This window comes from Chenopodium album, chromosome 16 (assembly GCF_948465745.1).
Source record: "Chenopodium album chromosome 16, dcCheAlbu1.1, whole genome shotgun sequence".
NCBI lineage: Eukaryota > Viridiplantae > Streptophyta > Magnoliopsida > Caryophyllales > Amaranthaceae > Chenopodium > Chenopodium album.
This window is the reverse complement of record NC_137849.1, coordinates 33,246,098-33,270,062: the sequence shown is the minus strand read 5'-3', so window position 1 is coordinate 33,270,062 and position 23,965 is coordinate 33,246,098. Positions and strand designations below refer to the sequence as shown.

Sequence of the window (23,965 nt, the reverse complement as noted above, 5' to 3'; positions counted from 1 at the left end):
ATTCAAGTAACATGCAAATACGAAATAAAATCAGAAATTAAGTAGATGAAGGTGGAAGAAATTACTAATTGAAGCTTCAAATGTAGAATACAATGTGCGAAACCTTGAGAATAATTCTTGAAATTCACTATTAAAATGATTAATTTGATGAAAACTAAGCTAAATTACCAAAGTGGATGGTTTTAAACTAAGAGGGAATGCTAAATACTATGTTACTGCTGTCTCTCCTACAAATGAGCTAAAGGGGAAGTATTTATACTCCCCGAATTACATAGGTTAATCCGTCAAAATAAAAATGGGTTTCCAGCGAGGAGCGCCCGCTCCAGAAAGAGGAGCGCCCGCTCCTAAATGCTGCATGCCCGCTCCTAACATCAACAGAAGGAGGTAGAATTCAAACCATCAGGAACGAGCGCCCGCTCCTTATAGTGTGCGCGCCTGCTCCCCTGTTCCTCAGCATAAGTCAAATTTGACCTAAAGGAGGAGGAGCGCTCGCTCCTTAGGTTATGCACGCCCGCTCCTCATAGGCCATGAAAAGGGCAGAATGAGATGGAATGGCTAGGAGCGCCCGCTCTTGATCGGGTGCACGCCCGCTCCTAGCAGGCCCAGTACTTGGGCAGAATGTTGATACAATGGCAGGAGCGCCCGCTCCTTGAGAGGTGCACGCTCGCTCTACTAGGAGCGGGCTCTCCTTTCTCTATTTCCTTGTCTTAAACACATTCCACGCTTTGAATGATTGTCAAATTGAGTCATAAAACCTGGAAAACATGGACAAACACAAACAAGGAGGGGACAAGGCCGAGACACAACTTTTATATTCAAAATGGGTTAGAAAGAGGGGAAAGGATAGTAAAGCCGGGGTAAATTCACCACAATAAGTGGTCAAATAAACCACTTATCAAATCCCCTCAAGCTAGCCAAATGCTTGTCCTCAAGCAATTCACATTGCCTAAAAACAATCCAAAAGATCAATTTGCTCAAAGAAAAGCACATGCATAGATACAAGAATCCTTAAGTAATAAAACTCGAGCATGAGGTATATGCCTAAGATGAACCACGGTCATGACTAGCCAAGGCCCAGCTAACCTTCCCGAAAATACTCAACTTAGGCCTATTCAACACATCTTATCGTTTCCCCATCACAAAGTTCAAATCCCCCCTAATGGTAGTGTCTCGTGACTCCTCGAAGGAGCCGGAAAAACGTAGATAAAGCGAGTTGTAAAACACTCGACATCTCAATGAGAAAGTACCATCTCCATATGATTGTGAAACAACTCCCTCCACAGACAATGGCTTCTATTACTCTACTAACATTACAAGACTCAAGGATTACGGCACAAAGTTAATTAAGGCATAGAGAAAACTAGAAGTATTTCGCAATTAAAGCCAAACTAAGATGTATAATAATAAGAACAAACCTAAAGAGGTTTATAACTTTGAACCAAATTACAAACCATGAATAAACTTGAAACAAAAACACACCCCCAAGCTTATTTAATTGCTAGGGTGTTGGCTATTCATCACTTCTTCTCTTTCTTTCATTCTCTTGGGTTTTTTTTTATTTTTTTATTTTTTTTAAAGACATTTACATTACAAACTACTAATTACAATAGACTAAAGATTGAACTAAGGAAACAAAAATGACATGCCTTAACTTTTGTGAATAACCAATACATAACAACCTTCATCAACACTAAGAGTAGTTTAGGCCGTGATCTTGGGAGTTGAGACTCAAGTTCTCGATCTAGGTACTAAATCAAAGAGGATCCTTGCCACTCATTCAAAATGTAGTAGGCTTGAAATTTATTAAAACCTCACTTTTGGGGACAATGTGGGATCAAATACTACCTTTAGGGGTTCAAATTCCTTTAAGATAGGCGACACCATCTTACCACAAACCTAGACTTTAATTCTCGTACATTCGGTAAGGTTATTCTCACACTAGCCTAAACTAGCCAATTCTATGTTCAACCAAGGGCATCTAAACCATGCTCGAAATTTTATTACAAAAAGAAAACAAGTATCCACCACATACAATCCAATATCATCATCGCAAACCGATCAAAGGCAAAACAAACACCAATTTTTTTTTGTTTTTCAAAGCTCATTTTTTTTTTCTGTTTTTTTTTTGAAGGTGAAGAAAATGGGGGATAAGAAAACTAATTAAAGAATTCAGATATTAGGGGTTTGGATGTTAGGGAATTTGGATATTAGAGGGTTAAGAAGATAAGAAGAAGAAGAATAAATTTGGATATTATGGAAAAAACAACATCATTAATCATCACAAATCATCACAAAGAGACCAAGAGCAAACCAACCATACCATGCATTCAACCATGACACTAGCCAACCAATGAATATACCAAAGCTAATCATAGGAACGAATAAGATGCTCCAAAGCACACATATAAGGAGAAGTGAGACAAAAACATCAATATGCAATCGTTCTAGCCTAGGCATGCCATATCATCGTGAATACAACAACAACCAACTTAAAATAGGCATGCAATCTAGAACATAATACAACATGAATCCTACCACAAGTCCCAAAGGCTAAGCTAAGCCTTTCACGCCAAACATTCCACATACAAACTCAAACTTCTCTATACATTGCACAAAAGCATTACACGAAAGCGCATATCCTATCAAAACCAAAAACTACCATAAACATAAGGACCTCAAGACCTCCCCCATGCTAGACATTTGATTATCGTTCCCACGAAAAGTGAATACAATGAGAAACATCTCCCCCCCCCCAAGCTAAAACTCGACACTGGCCTCAGTATTACAAATAATGGGAAGGAAGAGAAGGGAACGGTAAAAACAAATGTCTAATGGATATTCCCAATCATCCCCCCTAGGCGGCGATGACATGTAACTGTAGTTTGGATCTACATCGCCGGAATAGGAGGGTTGATACACATACGGAGGAAGATCATAGTTGGAGCTACTTCGATAGTGACCGTAGTCCGGTGCACTACTAGTACCCCAACCACCATCATATCCGGGTGGAAACCCGAAGTATCCCCTTAAAGGGTGGTTATCGATCTCCTCCGAAGCCATATTACTACATGTCTCGGGGACGTGGTAATAAGAAGGGTCCCCCCAAAATCGCAACCCCCGAGTTGTGTATAATCGTAGGGAGGGAAGGATCGTAGCTCCGAAATGGAGCTACGAGGTCCTTGCCAATAGGAGTAGGTGGGTTAGTTGTTGTTCCAACTCGGCACCGGCCCCTCTTGGACGGGGCGGTGAGGATAGTTGACATAGGGGAGGAAGTCTCCTCTCTCAGCTTGGTTTTTGTAGGACATTTGGGAGATATAACTTTGGTATTCATTTTCTTGAAGAATTCTTTAGTTGGTTAGGTTTTGATGGTGAAAGGCCGATTCAAGGTTAAAGGAGGAAGAAGAGGAGGAGGAGCCGCCCATAAAGCTAGGAACGGTGGAGATGCTATGACAGTTGGGTTGAGATGGTAGGTCTAGGTCGGGAACATTCCCGGGGAGTGGCTCAATTGGCACTTGCCAAGTGGTCCCTACGGTGTTCATTACCTCCGTATTTGGGAGAATGCAATGGTGCTTACCCTTGACCAACCAAGAATAGGTGGTCACATTACCCCGGAGTTCCACAAGCATGTGTATTGAGACAAGTCTGGGAATGTCAAGGGCATTGGACCCGTTCACCGAGGTCAATTGGTTAACCCAATCAGCGAAGCCCAAAGCCTTGGCAATTATAGTGATCATCCCACCACATTTTATTTCCCCTTTTAACTCCGTACTCCTCTTTATTTCTAGGCACCATTTGATGAACAGGTACCCCATGTTCACGTTGCCCTCAAGATCCCCCTCAAATCGGGAAGCTATGAAGAGGCATTTTATTTCCTCCTTGGTTAGCTTCGCGAGGTCTTGCTTCGAGAAACAAGCATACCCCATAATTCTCATGAATATACTGAGTACGTGTGGATAATGTGGCTAGCATGGCTAGACCGGGTCGTGAAATTAGGGTACCCCGCAATAGTGTTCTAATGGGTGTCATAAATTGCACCCGTTTGATGAGTATTTAGGTTATTTTTACCTTCTTTTCATAGCTTTTCTTCTTAATAAATGCTTAGTTTCATGATTTTGCTCTTTGTTTTACCTTTTCTCTCTTATTTTGTAATTTTGTGTATTTCTATGGTTTTTCTAGTCTTTTCTCCTTTATTTGCTCTATTTTCGTGGTTGTAGGTATTTTACAAGGTTCGGGTGTTGATGTTGATGGTTTTCTAAGGTAGAAGATGCATTTGGAGCAAGCTTATAGCATTGGGAAATCTCAAGGTGCAAGGAAGTGGATTCTCCAAATTCTAGCTCTTGCGCTCTCAAGCCGCGCTCATGAAGGAGTGGTGTTGAACCCACCATAAAGCTCCTTTTGATCTGCCTCCTTGGTGTCCATCATCATCATTCGGTGCGCTCATTCGAAGCCATTAGCGAAAGCACGAGAAGAACCGAAGGAACCTAGAGGAGCGCGGGCGCGCAGCCCCCTTGCGCGGGCACGCCGCTCCGGGTCCCTGTTTTTGCTCGGTTTTGCTTCGCGCCTCCTATATATATCTACTTGTAACCCGATTTTTGGGGGAAATGAGAAGCAATTAGAGATAATATTTGTGATCATATTTTTAGCTTAGTTGAGAGCTTCTCTCTCTAGTTCTAGGGTTAGTTTAGGAGTAGATTTACTAAAAGAAAGTGAGGAATTTCAATGGTGATTGAGAGATCAAAGATTCAATGGTGACAATTGTGTTGAATATCTTCTCTATTATCAATGAGTATTTCTCACTCTGTCTCATTTTATTGCTTTGTTTAATATTCTTGTTTGTTTGGATTGATTTTGATGTTTGATGCTTGATTAGTGTAGTTGTTCTTGATATATTGTTGATTCTTGATTTCCTTAGTTGTTTGTTGATTAGATGATGATTCTTAAGTAGTTGTTTGGCTAGGGATTGGGTGAAACTTGGATGATTGATTCATTGTGCTTAATTTGGGAATTGTGTTGATTAATTGTTGAGATTAAAGTGATTAATGGAAATTATGCATGTGTGTAATTCGATTAGGCCTTGAGAATTATGCTGATTGTATTGTGAGTCTACATTGATACGGACCATTGATTTGTAGCTCGCAATTGTCGATTGAGTTCGATTAGTTCCTAGTTAGAGTCTCTCGTAGTTGGCGCTAGCTAGACCTCTAGGAGATAGCTTGTTGAGCTCTTTTGATTGCTCTTACCATTAGTCTTCACAACCATTGATATGCATGTTGTTCTCGAGTTGCTACAGTTGTCAGGATTACTCGTTGAACCCCATTCCCTAGTGCTTTATTTGTTTTGCTCTTCGTTTTGGTAGTTGGTTAGTGTTACCTCTTATCCTTAGACTTCGACCTAGCTTAGGCATTGATTGAGAGAGCTTCAACATTACCGTTCCTTTGGGTTCGACCCTTGACTTGCCTCTATACTTGTATTTAGGTTTGTTAAGTGTTTATAAATTTAGTTTGACCGAGGGAGGAATTTTAGTTTCCAACGACCTAAAATCCACCCTCCGTAAAAAGTGGCGCCGTTGTCGGGGAATGGCGTAGTTGTTTGCTATTGTTGTTGAGTCTATTTCATTTCATTTCAAAAATACAAAAATATTTTTCTCTTTTAGGCTACACTTGTAGCCATGCTACTAATTGTTTCTTTGAGATTGTTGACCCGATACCCGACCCGACCCGATACCCGACCCGATTATCAGTCGACCCGAAATCAACTCGAAACCCGAAATGACCCGACCTGACCCGAACATGACCCGATAACTTTTTGACCCGAACTTGACCCGACACGAAATGACCCGACCCATACCCGACCTGAATGACCCATTTGCCAGGTCTATATATACCTACTTTAGTAACCAAAACCCTAAAATTCATTTCTTTCCTTCTCTGTCCACCCTCCACCGCCACATGCATCTTTGATATTTTTCTTTCATCTTTCACTTCTTACCTTCTTTAATTGGGTTTCTCACTCCTTAGATTTCCATCTAACCGAGATAAAAATTACTAATCTTTAAATCTTAGATTTCATCAACTTAAGGTAAAACTTCTTTTCTATTGATATATCTTTTTAATTTTCCTTAATTCCTTCCTCACTTTTATTTAATTTTTTTTCTTTTTTCCCTTTGATTTTTCTGATTTTGTTTTGCAGGACATGCAAGTTGTGAAATTTTCATATTTACCAACAAATTCATGAAAGATGCATTTGACACTTCATCCTGATAATTTTTTTCTTTCATTTTGAAGATTCAACTTCAACTTCGTCTAAACTTGAACTTTGTGGATTTCCTGTTTAATACTATTGAGTATTAACTATTACTCGTAACATATAAAATTGTAAAATTTAATTTTCAAATAAATGTATTGGGACAAAAAATCTAGATAAAATTCAAGTCTCTTGATTTGTTTAAAATAAAATAATTAATAATTCAGGTCAAATCAGGTTATTCGGGTCAACCCGAACCCGAAAAAATCAGGTTAGGGTTGAAAGTCCTAATCCGAAAAGTTAAACAGGTCAGGTTCAGGTTAGGGGGTTATGACCCGAACCCGAACTGACCCGAACTTGAAAGTGACCCAACCCGACCCGATTTCCACCCCTACGCATGAGCACCTTTGTGAGCACGTGTTACCGTACCTACCTTGTGCCAACTTTGGAATTTTTGGCTACGGTTTCATGTGAGGCAGTAGAGGATGGTAACTACCTGGTCTATTTTCATCTTTTCAACATTCATCATGATCTTTCTCTTGCCGAGTTCAATGCGGCACTCAATCTTAATCCAGGAGCGGATGTCTTGTACCCCGAGTTTTTTCAACAATGAATATGACGAAAATTCTTGGTGGGATAATGTAACACTCTAGAAATTCCTTTCTTTTAAAATACCTGTTTTGCCTAGTTTAAAACTTTAGATAGGAATATCTAAGACATTACCGCCACCGTGAAAACGGCTAAGGCAACTATCAAAGACACACAGCGGAAGACTAATTTCAAAACCTTTCAAAACAAGTCAACTTGAAAAAGTCAAGCAACGAAAGTAAAGTCAAACCAAAGTCAAACGAAGTAAAATAAAATCAACCTACAACTTGGAACCTTTATAGGCCCTTATTAAAAACCAAACCGAACTCAAAACCTTTGCGTTAGTCATGCATAGTAATAATATCACAATTAATTAAAGCAATAAACACATCATATACTTATAGAAACTAGCATGATTCGCTCTTCACTCATGCCCATTCATGAAAATGCTTCATCACCTGAAAAGCTTATCTCTACCTATTTCCACTACTCTCCATTGAAAATGGGTCATCATAGGGCCATGATAAAGACAAGGCCAATAACACACAAAACACACAATCAACAAAGCTGAGTACATAAGCGTAATTAACACACTAGCATACAATTCCCTATCAACACACGACTTACCTTGTTGCACCTGTTTTTCAAGCATACAACATTCAATAAAAGTTCTCACTAGACACTAAATAATTTATTTAGCATTGATTACGCATCGAACGGGTTTCCCACTAACCTCCCCCAAATAAATTGAGGTTACTGACACGGGAGCTAATCGTGCCAGCATAAAAAACCACACATAGGTGGCGGAATTCCTGCGCATAATAATAATAAAAGGAATGTACAGCGTCCTGTACTCCAGTAGAAGTTATGATCAAATATAAATTCACATAACTCCCCCCATATGTTCATACTCAAGGTATATACGTTCCAAGAGTTTTGGTGCGTAATCTCTTTCACTTTACGTTATTTACAGATTATTAAACTGGGTGATGACTCTCAAACCATAATCATTCAATCAACAATAATTATTCAATCAATCAAATACACCAATTTAATTCTTGAATAATTAGTGACCACATAATATTTAATGTTGAACCCTTTTTAATTCTACCTCGGTGCCAATGACACCTTAAGCGCATAAAGCGCCACAAATCATATCCATCGGTGTTAAAAACACCTTAAGTGCACTAAGGCACCAACATACAATTTATTCCTCGTGTACATGGACACTTATATAGCTCTTTCCTCATGCTTATAGCATCAATAAAAATTATGTGAACCATAATAAAATTCCTTTTCAATATTCCAAACCAAATTAAACATTTAGTTTAATTAAACATGCTCTCTATCATGCCATAAATAAATATGTGGTTCATAAATAATATTCCAAGCTATTATTTTCCATTCAATAATCCATCACAAATAAATCATGCTTCATAATCCAATCACCAATAACATCCAAATCATAATTTCCATTCCAAACCTAGCATAATATTACTTGTAATCAATCAAACACATTTAGCATGCTATTACATCAACATAATTATGCTAAGTACGCGAACGTACCTCAAATAAGCCCTTAGAATAGCCGATTACACTACAACAATTCCCGAATCAAGTCTCCTACATAAAGGGACAATAATACTATATTAATTCTCTTTGTATACACAATTTCCAGCAACTTAAATTTACTTTAGACTACTTTAAAAAAATCTGAAAATTATTTAAAAACCCTTAATTAAACTCCTTTTTAATGGGTAATCACACCTTTTCATTAAAATCACAATTATACTAATTTAAATAAAATTCCAGCATTTTAAACTAATCAAAAACCCTTTAAAACTCAAGGATAAAATTTACAGCATAAAAAAACTTCGTTAAAAATCAAAAATTGCCCGAAAATCATATTTGGAGGCTGAATTTGGCCACGAGAGGGTGGTTCTCACTACCAAAGGTGGTGAATCTTTTTTAAAACATTGTTTTCACTTGGAAACCACTACTTTTTTTTTATCAAAATCGGATGAGTTCATAACCTGATCGGGATTAAAACGGGATTAATATTAACGAATGAAAATCTAAAATTTAAAACATGAATTTACGTGTTCAAAATATTCTGGAATTAAGTTAAACTAATCAATAGTTATAATCACCAAAATTTCAAACATCATTACTATAAAAGCCTTAAATCAATTGTTCGTAAAAACCCTAAAATCGTGATTTTCAATAATTAAAAACCCTAGGTTATAAAATTTACAAAATCTGAAAATTATGACATTTATAAAATCTGAAATTAAAAAGTTTAATCATCAAAATACAATTTGATACTAATTAAATTAATTTCAAACAATAAAATCAAAACCCATAAATCAATAATTATAATTACACAAATAAAACAAAGGAGAAAGAAAATAAGACTAACCTTTTTGTGTGGGAAAATTTTGGGGATTCATAGTGTATTTATAGAGTAGAGAGTGTAGGGTTAAATTTGGGCTTATAAAGATGTGGGTTTAAGTTATGGGTTTTGGAATGAGTTATTCCAATAAGAGTATGTAGGAATAATTTACATTGCCCAATTATTAATAAACGTTTGGCCCAAATTATATTTTACTTTTATAAAACCTTATATTTAAAATACTTTAACCCTTTAAAATATTTAACTAAAATACTTGAGCCCTTAACAATACATTTTATTAATACTTAAATACTTTATAAAAATACATAAAAATACGGGGTATTACAGATAATATATCAGGGGAAGGTGATTTCATTACTCGGTATGCCGCCATAAGCAAGGTATTCCAACCGTGTCTAAGGGTTCTTCATAGGCTTTTGGGATATTCGATAATCATAAGCAAGAATTGGGAAAGATGAGTCAATTGGAGCTCTGGATACTTTGGTGGGCTACTAGAGAGGAGTACCGAGGTCATTTGAACTTAGGGTACATGTTCTTGAGATATTCCCAAGGGTTACAAGAAAAGGAGTCTAGGGAGATCCCTTGTGGTAGTGTGGTTACGAGGCTCGCGACCAACCTTCATCTTGCACTACTTACCCTCTTGTAATTCGGTGGGTAGTTCGAGCACCCTCTACCTCGACATTGCACAATTGAAGCAAGTGCAATTTTTGGCCAAGAATGAAGATGATGAGGTGTTTGATTGGCTTAGGGAGAACAAACATTAGTGCTATCTCCCTAACCCCTCCTTGACTTCTATCCACCGAGAGGATGTGACTAATGTGTGGCATGTACCCTTGAGTAACCGCCTCCCCTATGGTGATGATGCTGAGGAGATGGGAGAAGAAGAAGATGAAAAAGAAGAAGAAGAACTACTACAACAACAACAACAACGACAACGACAACCACGACAACAACATCAAGAACAACAACATCACAAATTTGCTAACCCCAATATGGATGCTCTAAGTGCACAAATGAAGGGGATGCAAATTAGATTGGAAGACATGTACGACCAAGACTTCGAGGCAATTTATCACCAAATGAGAGGCATCTTGGAGATGCAACGAGGTATATTTCTCCAACAATAACATTTATATGATGCGAGTGTTAACCGTGGGGAGGTCTCCCCTGCGGTTAACTATCCATACTTTCCACCCCAACTTGGTCCTATACCATCAAGAGGGTACCCATATTGGCAAGGACCCCCGGGGTCCAACTCCGTGACTCGCTCATTCCCCGATGAGCACGGTAACTACGATTACCGTGTTCCCGGTGGGAGCGATTATAGGGGTGATCCTAACTACCCCTATGTTCACCCCGATCATCCGCTACCGCTCGCTTTGCCCGAGCAATATACTCCCCTTGCCCCTTGGCAACAAGAAAACTTCAAGGGGCACTATGGTTGGCCACCCGATTACACCGGGGGATGGGATCCTTATGGTCCCCCATCCGGGTTCTCCTATGACGGGGATGACCATGATAGAGCCGGGCCGAGTGGTAGCTAGTTCCCCAATTTTATGCCTTTTTCCTCCATATCTTATTTTATGTGATGCTTGCTTTGTATTGATGGGATGTTGAGATGTATTCATGTTTAGCTTGGGGGAACTTTATTTTATTAGGGGTTAGTCACGGTGGTCAATATTGTTGTTGTGCATTGCCTTGTCTACTTTTTGCCTTGATGTTGAATAATTGCATACCTTGGTCTATTATTGATGGTGTTTGATTGTTATTTTTATAAGCTTTCCATGTCTTTTCTTTCTCTCTTGATAATGTTGTTGTTGTGATGATTTCTATGATGATGATGATGCATGTTGTTTGCTCCCATGAATCCAAAGCCCTATTATTCAAAACCCTTGAATCCAAATCCCTTAAATCCAAATCTTGTAGTTTAAGTGATTAGTTTCTAGTTTAGTGTATAGTTCCTTTAGTTTTCTTTGCTTATTCTTACTTTTTGGTAGTTTAACTTGATTTTTGCTTTGTAGTTTCTTTTTATTTAGTTCCGCTTTCTTTTATTTTGTTTTGAAGTTACTAACCGTTTTCTTTGTTTACAGCTCTATTTTCTATTTTTCTTCTCTCTTGGCTTTGATGATGATGCTATTGTTTCTTGGAGCTTAATGAAGGTGGTTGATCTTTCGCCTTATTTTTATTCGCATTGCTTGGAAGCCCGGTGAGATCCTACTTATTTTCTTTCTTTTATTTCTTTACTTTTCTTGGATGCATAGATTAGGATTAGTTTTAGGAGAAGTTGAACGGTTCGAGGATGTATGCTTGTAACACCTTAGAGTGTTTGGGATCATTGGCGATGTTGTCAATTGATCACTTGTATGACGATTGGGAATTACGTGTTATACTTGCATCTTTGTTCCTTTCTTTATTTTCCTACTCTTCCTTTATCTTTGCTTTCTTCTTTTCTTTATTTTTCTTTACTTTTCTTTTCTTTTCTTTTCTTTTCTTTTCTTTCTTTTTGCTTTTGGTTTGTATAAAGTTTTTGAGGCTTTATTTTTCTTTTTGTTATCTTTCTTGTGATTTGGACTATATACCAACGGACTTTTGCTTTTGAATGAACATCTTCCTAATTGGTAGTGGTATACACGGTTTGAGAATATGCTTGGTTAATTCTAGGATGGCGTATGCTAAGGTAGCGTGTCTAAGAACTAGGGGGATCATGAAACCCGATTCTACTTGTTTGTGGCATGTTTGGTAGTTGCTTCCTTTACTCGATTTGACGCTAATAGTGAGTTTTTACTAAATCCATGTGAGGTTTATAATTTTACAAGCCTTATACACTTACTTGCATGAGCGACATGTATCCTTGACTATTGCGAACCTAATCTAGAATCTTGACTCATAATTCTCAAGACCGAGATCAAACCATCTAGGGAGGATGAAGGCATCTTTTCGGGATAGTAATTTTTCTTTTCTAGGAAAGTCTTCATTATTTTTGGTTTTTGGGTTTACATTTGCCTTCTTGCTAACCATTTGAGCCTTTTTTTCCCTTCTTTTCTAGCCACATCTTTAGAATTTTGAGCCTTTTGTTTCATTTTTGTTCCATTTTTGGTTTTTGGGAAGCAAATGATCATGTTATTGGAGATTGTGGTATATGAGTTTGGGTATTGGTTCTTATTTGTAAGCAAGCTTATATTTTGTATATTTTGTGAATATTGGCAAGTGAATAAATGAAAAAGCCGTCCATAGTTAAAAAAGGCAAGGACATTCAAGTGCAAAGTTGAAAAAGTCGTCCATAGTTAAAAGAGGCGAGGACAATTGTTATGAATTTGGAAAATGCAAAAAAATATAAAAGTGAAAAATAAGAAAATGCAAAAATATTTTGATGTGAATCTTTTCTCCCTTTTAAGCATTGAGGACAATGCTTCATTTAAGCTTAGGGAAGAAGCGTTTACGCTTTTTGTATATATGATTGTGAGTATAGCTTTGAATAAGTTTGGGGGTGTTAGTTTGTTTTTGTTTGGTGATTACTTAGTTATGAGGAGAAGGTTTGATCACCCTTTTGCTTCACTAATTAGGAATACCACAAAATTCTAAATTTTAAGCCTACCCTCACCCTTTTTGCCCTTACGTTACAACCTTTGAAAGTCCTTTTGACCTAGAGGTTGAGTCACATATTGGGGGAGGGAGTTATGAGTTATAGCCTATGGAGAGGGAATGCATAGTCAAGACGTCGAGTAGCCTTAAATATGTTCTTTTCCGATTCCTTCGAGGAACTATTGAGATGCTCACTAGATGGAGATTTGAGACTAGTAGGGATAACGCGGTAAGATTGAATGGGATGAAGGTGGATTGTGATTACTAGATCTCTACGCTTAGCATATTCTATGTTTTAATCAACCTCGGATATCTTGGAACGTGCATACCCTTATTTGCTTAAGAAAGTTGTTTATTCATTTGAAATGTAGTCATTTTGTAAAGGCCAATTCGTAAAGGTTTTGATTTTACTTTTCTTTTAATTTCTTTTACTTTTGTGATTTGCCTCATGTTTGTTTGTTGAGAGTTATGGGTTAAGCTTTTAGGAAACCTTTACGAGACCTCACTCGTCCTCATACGTGACTTTGGGGTTTAAAGGGCTTGTTGTAGCTAAAAACAACCGTGATTCCTACGATAGTGAGTCTTAGTGTATATTCTCATCTCATGTATTTCTTTTTCCTTTTTGAATAAGTCTTTCATCCCTTTCTTGCTTGCTTGGTTTTGCTCGAGGACAAGCAAAAGTTTAGCTTGGGGGAATTTGATGAGTGTCATTTATGGCACTCATTTGTTCTCTTTTAGGGTGATTTTAGATTGCTTTTATAGCTCTTTTCATTCCCTTTTTCTTAGTTTTGCTCTTTATTTCTTTAGTTTGCACTTTCCTTAGTTGATTTTCCATTTTCGTGTATTTCTTGGTTTAATTTGTCTTTTTCCCTTTTATTTGTTTGCTTTCTTTCATTTTCAGGTCAAGATCGTTGTCCAAGGATTCCCGAGGTTTCTTCCCGGTTTTTGCATTGATTGGGATGCTTAGTATCTTCCATTTGAAGCCCAAGTATGGAGATGTGCAAGTTCCAAGTTTCCTTAGGCCGTGCATTCAAGCCGTGGGGGCACCAATTTTGGTGTTGAACCTACCATCAAGGTGTTTAGAATCTTTCATGCTCCGTGTTCATCAACACACTAAGTGGAGCGCACGAGGAGCGTCAAGTTGAAGGGGAAGAGAGCTGCCCTACTCCCAGGTGCGGGCGCGTGTGACAATGGCGCGGCCGTGCAGTGTGGTGACGCGAGCGCGCGGTGCTCTGGCGCGGCCGCGCCTGTTGCTCCCCCTGTTTAGTACCCTCTTTTGCGCGGCCGCACATCTTCTTGAAGAAGACTGCGCCTGTACGGGTCTATTTTGGACAATCTAACCAACTTCTGTTTGTTAGCTTTACTATTTATAGATTTTTCTTCTATTTTTAGAGAGAGAATTTTTTTTTTTGAGATTATAGATTTTTAGAGAGAGAATTCATTAGAGAATTTTTCATTAGAGAAGAATTAGAGAATAGTTTAGAGAGAAACTCAGGGTTGATGATTGATGATTGATTCTAAGTACATTTCCTTTGATTTCATCAAAGTTTGTAAGGATTTCTTTTACTTTAATGCAATCTTTAACTTTTGATTTCAATTGTTTTGTTGATTGTTCAAGTTTATTGATTAGTTGATTGAATTTTTTTGATTGAAATGATGATGATGAATTTGTTGAATTGCTTAGTTTTGATCTCGACTTCTTCCATGGATTGTGAGTAGTTTACTTGGTAGGGATGTGGTGAAGCATTTTTGAATGATGGAATCATAGCTAATTGGGGGTTTTTGATTAATTTAGCATTGAGATTCAATTGGTTGAAATCCTAAAACCTACAATTAGCTTAGTTAATCAAAAACCCACAATTAGCTATGATCCATCACTCAAACATGCTTCACCACATCCCTAGCAAGTAAACTATTCACAATCCATGGAAGAAGTCAAGATCAAAACTACGCAATTCAACAAATTCATCATCATCATTTCAATCAAACAAATTCAATCAACTAATCAATAAACTTGAACAATCAACAAAATAATTGAAATTAAAAGCTAAAGATTGCATTAAAGTAAAAGAAATCCTTAAAATTTTTTATGAAATCAAAGGAAATGTGCTTAGAGTCAATCATCAACTATGAGTTTCTCTCTCTAAACTATTCTCTTATTCTTCTCTAATGAATTATCTAATGAAAAATTCTCCAATAAATTCTCTCTTTAAAAATCTCTAATCTAAAAAAAAAAAATTCTCTCTCTAAAAGTAGAAGAAAAATCTATATATAGTAAAGCTAACAAAGAAAAGTTGGTTAAATCGTCCAAACTAGACCCGTACAAGCGCGACCTTCTTCAAGAAGATGCGCGGCCGCGCAAAAGAGGGTACGGAACAGGGGGAGCAACAGGCGCGACCGCGCCAGAGCACCGCGCGCCCGCGTCACCACACTACGCGACCGCGCCATTGTCGCGCACGCCCGCACCTGGGAGCAGGGCAGCTCTCTTCCCCTTCAACTTGACGCTCCACGTACGCTCCACTTGGTGTGCTTGATGAACACGGAGCATGGCAGATTCTAAACACCTTGACGATGGGTTCAACACCAAAATTGATGCCCCACGGCTTGAATGCACGGCTTAAGGAAACTTGGAACTTGCACACCTCCATACTTGGGCTTCAAATGGAAGACACTAAGCATCCCAATCAATGTAAAAACCGGGAAGAAACCTCGGGAATCCTTGGACAACAATCTTGACCTAAAAATGAAAGAAAACAAACAAATAAAAGGGAAAAAGACAAATTCAAACAACAAATACACGAAAATGGAAAATCAACTAAGGAAAGTGCAAACTAAAGAAATAAAGAGCAAAACTAAGGAAAAGGGAATGAAAAGAGCTATAAAAGCAATCTAAAATCACCCTAAAAGAGAACAAGTGAATGCCATAAATGACACTCATCATGTTCCACCAATTATACTCCTTTTATTTAGAGAGGTAGAAACTATCGGGGTCGTCTTTTTGATTATACATGGGCCACTCGAAAATCTCATTTAGGCGAGTTAAGGTTAAAGTTCTATCTTGATTGAAGATTTTAAACTTAATCTCGCATTCAATGGGCTCTCCTTCCCCATTGATTTAGCGCATGGTAAGGGTGGAAAGGAATTCGAGAGTGAGCGATTCGTAGGTTAGCTCCCTCTTTTTGAGGAAGTTTAACCATTCGAAATTATCGGCGACTCGCCAAATTCCGTCATCTATCCCTAAGAGTTGGCAAGTTTCTTGGTCATAGAATCTTGTTGGAAGGATTTTTCGTTTAGAGAGCTCTTTGTGATACCCTTTGAATTTTTTGGGAATTTTTATTGAAGGAGGAGAATTGTATTGATTTTGTGTTTGGCTTCGGTTTTGGTTTTCGATGGAACAGTTTCGTTTATTTGGATGCCGGAAGTCTTTCTCTTCTTTCCTCCCGCACCTCCAAATAATCAAAGAACCATTTTGACAATGTTAGAATAGGTTTACAAAGGTAACTCAAGACACCTCACACAAACACCAAAACACACTACAAACAATCTCCTTAACTTCAAACCCCCGATAAAATCCAAATACCTGTTTAAGAAATTCCAAATAATTCCAAAAAAACCAACAAATAATTCCAACACACAAATTCACAATCAATAATGAACTTCAAGTTCACACCAATCGCATGCACAATTTTATCACACTCATGCAATTTTTCAATCACAATTTCACTATTCCAACAATCAATCACAAATTTCCACCAAAAATTCATAATTAGCAACTATAATTGTCTAAAATCACCTAATCATGCACCTACTTACACAATATTCATGAAATAGACAAATTTGAGAAGCTTGAAGAAAAAAAAAAAAACCCTTAGGTTTAAGAGGGAAAATGAAGTATGAAAGAAGAGTATACCAACTAGAGTATGAAAATACTCTAATTTCCTCCAAGATTACCCGAATTGCTCACCCTTTCCTCAAGCTTTCACCAATTTGGAGTCGTTCTTGCTATAGAGAATTAGAGGATTTTCGAATTTCTGCTCAAATTTATGATTTTTGGAGAGAGAATTTGATGGAGATTAAGAATTTGTGAATTTTGAGTGAAGAAAGTTGGGATTTGATGATGATATTGAAGAGAGAAGTTTGAGAATGAGAAGGTTTTTAGAGAGAGAAGGAGATGGGTAAGAGAAGAGAGAGGATGAAAGTTTGAATGATTGGTGAAAAATGGGTGAAAGAGGATAAAAAGAAAAGAAAAGATGCCCTTTTTTTTTTTACCCAGACTGGCCGGAGCAGGCGTGCAGAAGGGAAGGAGCGCCCTCTCCTGCTTTTAAAAAGTGTTCTGTTTTTTCTTTCCCAGCACAGAGTGGGCGTAAAGCTCTTGAGGAGCGCCCGCCCCAAACATGAAATTTTGCTACAGCATTAGAAGGAGCGGGCGTGCAGTGAATGTGGAGCGTCCGCTCCTATCTTGAGTAATGATGCTGATTTGGCTTCCCACATTGGAGCGGGCGTGCAGCTCTTGAGGAGCGCCCGCTCCAACTTGTGAAATTAGCTACGACTTTTGGTTAGAGCAGGCGTGCTGAGGGTGTAAAGCCCGCTCCAAGCCTTAATCTTCTTTTCCGATTCCTTCATAAGAATGGAGCGGGCGTGCAGGAACTCAGGAGCGCTCGCTCCTAAAAGGAATTTAGCTACGGCATTTGAAGGAGTGGTCGTGTTGAGGGCGGTAGAGCGCCCGCTCCTAATCTTGAACTTGACTCCTGTTTTGGCTTCCCAGCTCGGAGCGGGCGTGCATCTATGTTGGAGCGCTGGCTCCAAACTAGTTTGGAGTTCCTGCCTCCCATTTGCACAGTTTGGAACGGGCGTGCTGAGGGTGTGGATCGCCCGCTCCAAACATTGAATTTGAAAAACCTAGAATGGAGCGGGCGTGCTGATGCTTTGGAGCGCCCGCTCCAAGTCTTCTCAGAAGTTCCTGGTTCCCTTATTTATCATTCGGAGTGGGCGTGCATGGAAGCTGGAAGCTGGAGCGAGCGTGCTCAAGCGTTGGAGCTCCCGCTCCAAATCTGGTTCTTAGCTTCTGGATGCAGAGCCCAGAACGGAGCGGGCATGTAGCTCCTATGGAGCGCCCGCTTATTCCAGGCTTGAAGCTTACTGGTTTCTTCCTTGAGCTAGGAGCAGGCGTGCAGTGCATAGGAGCGCCCGCTCCTAGCTAATGACAGCTTCAATAACACTTTCTTCGTGCTTCTTTTTGTTCCAAATGCCTAAACCATAAATTCAATCAAAATGTTAGCCAAATCAGAAGTAAAATACTCTTTTCTCTATTATCTCACTTACTCAATTTTTTATTTCTCTCTCTCTTAATTTTTTTTTCTTTTTCTTTTTTAACTCGGGTTGCCTCCCGGAAGCGCTTTTTTAACGTCAATAGCTTGACAACCTCCATACTCAGGAGGTAAGATTACATTGTATTGATTCAACCAAACCGACATGAGCACCCTCGTAGTAAAGCTTGAGGCGATACCCGTTGACCTTAAAAGATCTCATTCCGTCCAAATCCTTGATTTCCATGGCTCCATGAGAAAACACTTCCTTAATAACAAAAGGACCACTCCACCTTGATAGAAGTTTTTCGGGGAATAATTTCATCCTAGAATTGTAGAGAAGTACCTTATCGCTAAAAAGAAATGTTTTCTTTTCAATATTGCGATTGTGGCATTGTTTTGTGTGATTCTTGTAATTTCTTGCACATTCGTAGGCCTCCAATATTAGCTCTTTAAGCTCATGTAAATTAATTCATCTTTGCTCTCCCGCACTAGCCAAATTGAACTTAATAGTCTTAATGGCCCATTGAGTTCGGTGTTCAAGCTCCACCGGAAGATGACAAGATTTTCCATACACTAAACGATATGGAGTTGTTTCTATTGGGGCTTTGTATGCCGTTCTATATGCCCATAGAGCATCATCAAGATTTTTTGACCAATCTTTCTATTCCTTGCAACCATTTTCTCAAGGATTAACTTGATTTGACGGTTGGACACTTTCGCTTGAACACTAGTTTGTGAATGGTAGGTAAGACCGAACCTTTGATGAACTCTATGTTTTCTTAACATCTTTTGAAAAGAACTATGAACGAAATGTGACCCATTGTCTCTTACCACAGCTCTAGGAATTCCAAACCTTGGAAATATGACTTTCTTGAACAAATTCATGACTACCTTGTGGTCATTACTTTGGGAGACAATGGCCTCAACCCATTTTGAAACGTAATCGACCGCCACAAGGATTTATTGATTTTCATATGAAGAATGGAATGGCCCCATGAAATCAATACACCATACATCAAATACCTCTAGCTCAAGTATCGGTTGTTGAGGCATCTCATTTCGCTTGGATATGTTGCCGGTTCGATGACATCGGTCACAAGTCTTCATAAACCCCCAAGAATCCTTGAAGATGTGAGGCCACCACAAACCGCTATTCAAGACCTTCAACGCTTTTTATTTGCTCCCATATGCCCTCCACAAGGATCGGAATAGCACATCTTTAGCACATTTTGCACTTCCTCATCCGGAACACACCTTCGGAGCAAACCATCTACTCCTCTTTTGTAGAGAATGGGGTCATCCCATACATAGTGCCTTGTTTCCCTTTTTAGCTTCTTCCTTTGGTTATTGGAGAAATTAGGAGGAAATTGTCCACATGACAAGTAGTTCACCAAATCGGCAAACCAAGGAAGTTCTTTATTATTCAAGATATAAAGCACATCATCTCTCAATTCATCACATATGGGAATATCATCATCACTAGCTTGCACATACTCTAAACGGGAAAGATGATCTGCAACTACATTCTCGGCTCCTTTCTTATCACGAATTTCAACATCAAATCGTTGAAGAGAAAGGACCCAACGAAGAACACGTGGCTTGGACTCTTTCTTTACCACAAGGTAGCTAATAACCGCATGGTCGGTGTAAACAATAGTTTTGGAACCAATGAGGTAGATCCAAAACTTCTCAAAAGCATGTACCATGGCAAGAAACTCTTTCTCCGTTGTGGTGTAGTTTCATTGGGCTTCATTCAAGGTCCTAGACATGTAATAGATCACGTGAAGCTTCTTCTTTATCCTTTGCCCCAACACCCCTTCAATCACAACATCACTAGCATCGCACATAAGTTCAAATGGCAAATCCCATCTTGTCCCCTGTACGATTGGAGAAGAGATCAAAGCCTCCTTTAATTTGTTGAAAGCTTGAAGACACTTTTCATCAAAAATAAAGATGGCATCCTTTTGAAGAAGAGCATTTAGGGTCTAGCAATTTGTGATAAATCCTTGATGAATCTCCTATAGAACCCGTCCTACAGAACCCAGCATGCCCCAAAAAGGATCTTACTCCTCTTACATTGATCGGAGGTGGCAATTTTTCAATCACTTCAACTTTTGCTTTATCAACCTCAATCCCTTTGCTTGAAATATTATGACCAAGGACGATTCCCTCTTCAACCATGAATTGGCATTTCTCCCAATTTAAGACCAAGTTGACCTTCTCACATCTTGCTAAGCATTTGCCCAAATTAGACAATCAATCTTCAAATGAGAGGCCTCCTACCGAGAAATCATCCATGAACACTTCCATATCGGCTTCAAGCATGTCTCCAAATATACTCATCATGCACCTTTGAAAGGTTGCCGGTGCATTGCAAAGTCCGAACGACATCCTCCTATATGCAAAAGTACCATATAGACAAGTAAAAGTTGTCTTCTCTTGGTCATTCGGGTTTATGGGGATTTGAAAGAAACCCTAATAACCATCAAAAAAGCAATAATACTTGTGCTTGGTTAGTCTCTCAAGCATTTAGTCGATAAAAGGAAGGGGAAGATGATCCTTGTTAGTGGATGCATTTAGACGTCTATAGTTTATGCACATTCTCCAACCGGTCACCGTTTTAGTTGAAATGAGATCACCATTCTCATTTTCAACTACGGTCATTCCTCCCTTTTTAGGGACCACATGAATGGGGGAAACCCATCTAGAACTCGAAATGGGGAAGATGATGCCGGCTTCAAGGATTTTGGTGATTTCTTTCTTCACCACCTCCCCCATTTAAGGATTAAGTTTCCTTTGCCTCTCAATGGAAGGCTTAGCACCCTCCTTAAGTGTTATGTGGTGCATACATAAAGCGGGACTAATACCTTTGAGGTTATCAATGATATAGCCTAAAGCACCTTGGTGGTTTCTCAAAACACCACATAACATTTGAGTTTGGCACTCGTTCAAAGAGGAATTCAAAATTACCGGAAAAATTGAATTAGGACCTAAAAACACATATCTTAGGTGTGATGGTAGAGGTTTTAACTCTACCATTGGAACACCCTTACCTTCTCTTGTAGTAGCTATCTCCAATGCATCATGACTCGTGATTCCCATGCATACTTGCCCAATGCTTCCTTCCGTACTTCCTTCAAGCATCTCTTTATACAATGCCATCTCCTTGCTTTGCTCACCTATTTTTTCCTTGTTCAATAGGACATTCTCAAGGGCATCGTTAGTAGTGAGCAAGTGCTCAAGCATGGAAGTCACAATAGAATCAATAATATCAATCATCATAATATTATCAAGATTAGAGCTTGGATACTTCGTGCTCTCATTCAAATCAAATTCTATCACCTCATCTTCTACTTTTAGTGAAATTTTATCACTTTTAACATCTATTAAAGCACCCGAAGTAGCAAGAAAATGTCTTCCTAGAATTATTGGAATGTTAACATCTTCATCCATCTCTAACACAACAAAATTCACCGGGATTACAAACTTTCCCACCCTTAGAGGAACATCCTCTACCTTACCCTTTGGGAATTTGATAGAACGATCAGCCAATTGTAGGGTAATCTTAGTGGGTAGAAGTTCCCCTATCTCAAGTCTTTGATATACCGAATATGGCATAAGGCTAGCACTAGCCCCAAGATCACATAAAGCATTATCAATTTGTATTTTATATATTGCACAAGGGATAGAAAAGTTACCGGGGTCTTTCAATTTCGGTGGCATTTTGTTCATGATGATTGCACTACAATTCTCGGTGAGATTCACCATTTCCACCAATTCACACTTTCTCCTTCCACTCAAAATGTCTTTTAAAAACCTAGCTTAATTAGGCATTTGCTTGGTAGAATTCGTAAAAGGAATTGAAAGGTGAATTTGTTTCAATGTTTCAAGAAATTTTCCAAATTGCACATCTAATTTGTTTCTAACAAATTTGTGGGGATATGGAAGTTTTTGCAATTGTTTTGTTTCTCTCTCTTTTTCTCCCTTCTCTTCACTCTCTTTTTCACAATCTTTCTCTTTTTCACATTCTCTTTCTTTCTCACATTCTCTTTATTTTTCTTTCTCATGATTTTTCTCTCCTTCTTGCTCAAAATCACCTTCAAGGGGTGGCTCACTCAAGTTCACTTTCTCATTGCTTCTTTTAGGGGCATTCTCTTCCAACACCTTCCCGCTCCTAGTTGATATAGCATTGACGAGTCTCTTAGGATCTAGTCCTTGGGGTGGGAGTTTGGAAGTGCTAGTCCCTTCCTTTAAATCATTGGCCAATTGAGAAATTTTTGTTTCAAGCATTTTATTATGGGTCATCATTTCACTAAATTTCTTATCACTAGAGGCCATGAAAGTATTGAACATTTTTGTTTGACTTTCCATCATTTCCTCTAAGTTAGACCTACTAGGTGGTGCTTGTGCGTAGTAGTTATCTTAGGGAGCTCTATTATCTCTCACATTCGAATTGGAAGCATTTTGATTAGAAGATCCTCTATTGTTATTATTGTTCCAATTATTCCTATTATTAGGGTTCCCCCCTTGTTGATATTGGCCTTGATTCCCATAGTTCCCTTGGTTATTATGGTTATTGTTACCATAACCACCTTGTTGGTTGTAGTTACCTTGGGGATTTTGGTCCCTTTGGTTCCTATTCCCCCATTGGTTTTGGTTATGGTAATCATAATCATTTCCTCTTTGGTTATAGGAATTCCCACCTTGTTCTCTTCTATTAGGTGGTAAGTATCTTTGATTGTCATTCCTAGGTCTATTATCATAAGACAAAGCATTGACATATTCATTTTCATTCTCATTACCATATTCATATTGGGGTTGGGGTTGGGAATCATAATTACAAGAAGAGGTGTCATGGTCATATGACCCACAATTTTCACAAAATAAGCACCCAGTTGGCATGTTATTAGATGTAGAAGGAGAAGAGTTAGAATTCATACCTCTCCCCTTAGATTGGGAGGGATGCTCTTGATGCGAAGTGGAGGTCTCAAGTTTCGCCTTGATGGATGTCATCTCCTTGCCAAGGTTGGCGATTTAAGATGTCAAATTATTGATGGCGTTGAGGTGATCGACGAAGTAAACTTCACTTCCTCCTTTTCTTAGAGAGTCCCTCTCCCCTTCTTGCCAATCCATGTGGTGCCTCACCACATCCTCAATTATTTCAATGACTTGCTCCTCTGTTTTGTTCATAATTGGGCCACCCGCTCCCGTATCTAAGCTAGTCTTTCCTTGTGGGCTCAAGCCTCCATAGAAAATTTGAAGCACTTGGTATGTCGGAATGCCATGATAAGGACACTCCCTTTGATATTCTTTATATCTTTCCCATGCCTCGTATATGGTCTCACTAGCTTTTTGACGGAAACCTTGGATCAATGCCCTTTCCTCTGCCGTCTTCTTTTGAGAATAAAATCTCCCTAAGAAAGCCGTGGTAACCTCGTCCCAAGTTCTCAAGGAGTTAGGTCTCACCTCCTTCTCAAGCCATTCAAGAGCCCTTCCTATCAAGGAGAAAGGAAATAGCTTTAGTCTCACAAATTCTTGAGTGACCCCATTTACCTTGATCGTGTTGCAATATTTTTCGAACTCGTTCAAGTGCGCAAGAAGGCTCTCATATTTCGCTCCACTAAATTGCCTCCTTTCAATTAAGTTTATCATCGCGAGCCGAATCTCAAAATCATTGGCTTGAGTAACGGGGGGAGCAATGCCACTTGAAGCTCTATAATTTCCCGGAGTTCCCAACTCTTTCAAAGGTCTTTGAGGCGGTGGATCCGCGTCACCCATTTGATCTTGTTGCTCCTCGAAATTGAACTCTCTAGTTGGGGAAGTAGTTAAC

The 23,965-nt window shown here is 38.8% G+C and overlaps 1 non-coding gene across 1 annotated transcript; it reads left to right on the top strand.

Moving 5' to 3' along the window:
* Positions 1 to 23,413: 23,413 nt before the first annotated feature.
* On the top strand, positions 23,414 to 23,515 carry LOC145587089 (small nucleolar RNA R71). Its single transcript, XR_014101129.1, has one exon. It is a non-coding gene; the product is annotated as a small nucleolar RNA R71 (small nucleolar RNA).
* The last annotated feature ends 450 nt before the right edge of the window (positions 23,516 to 23,965 follow it).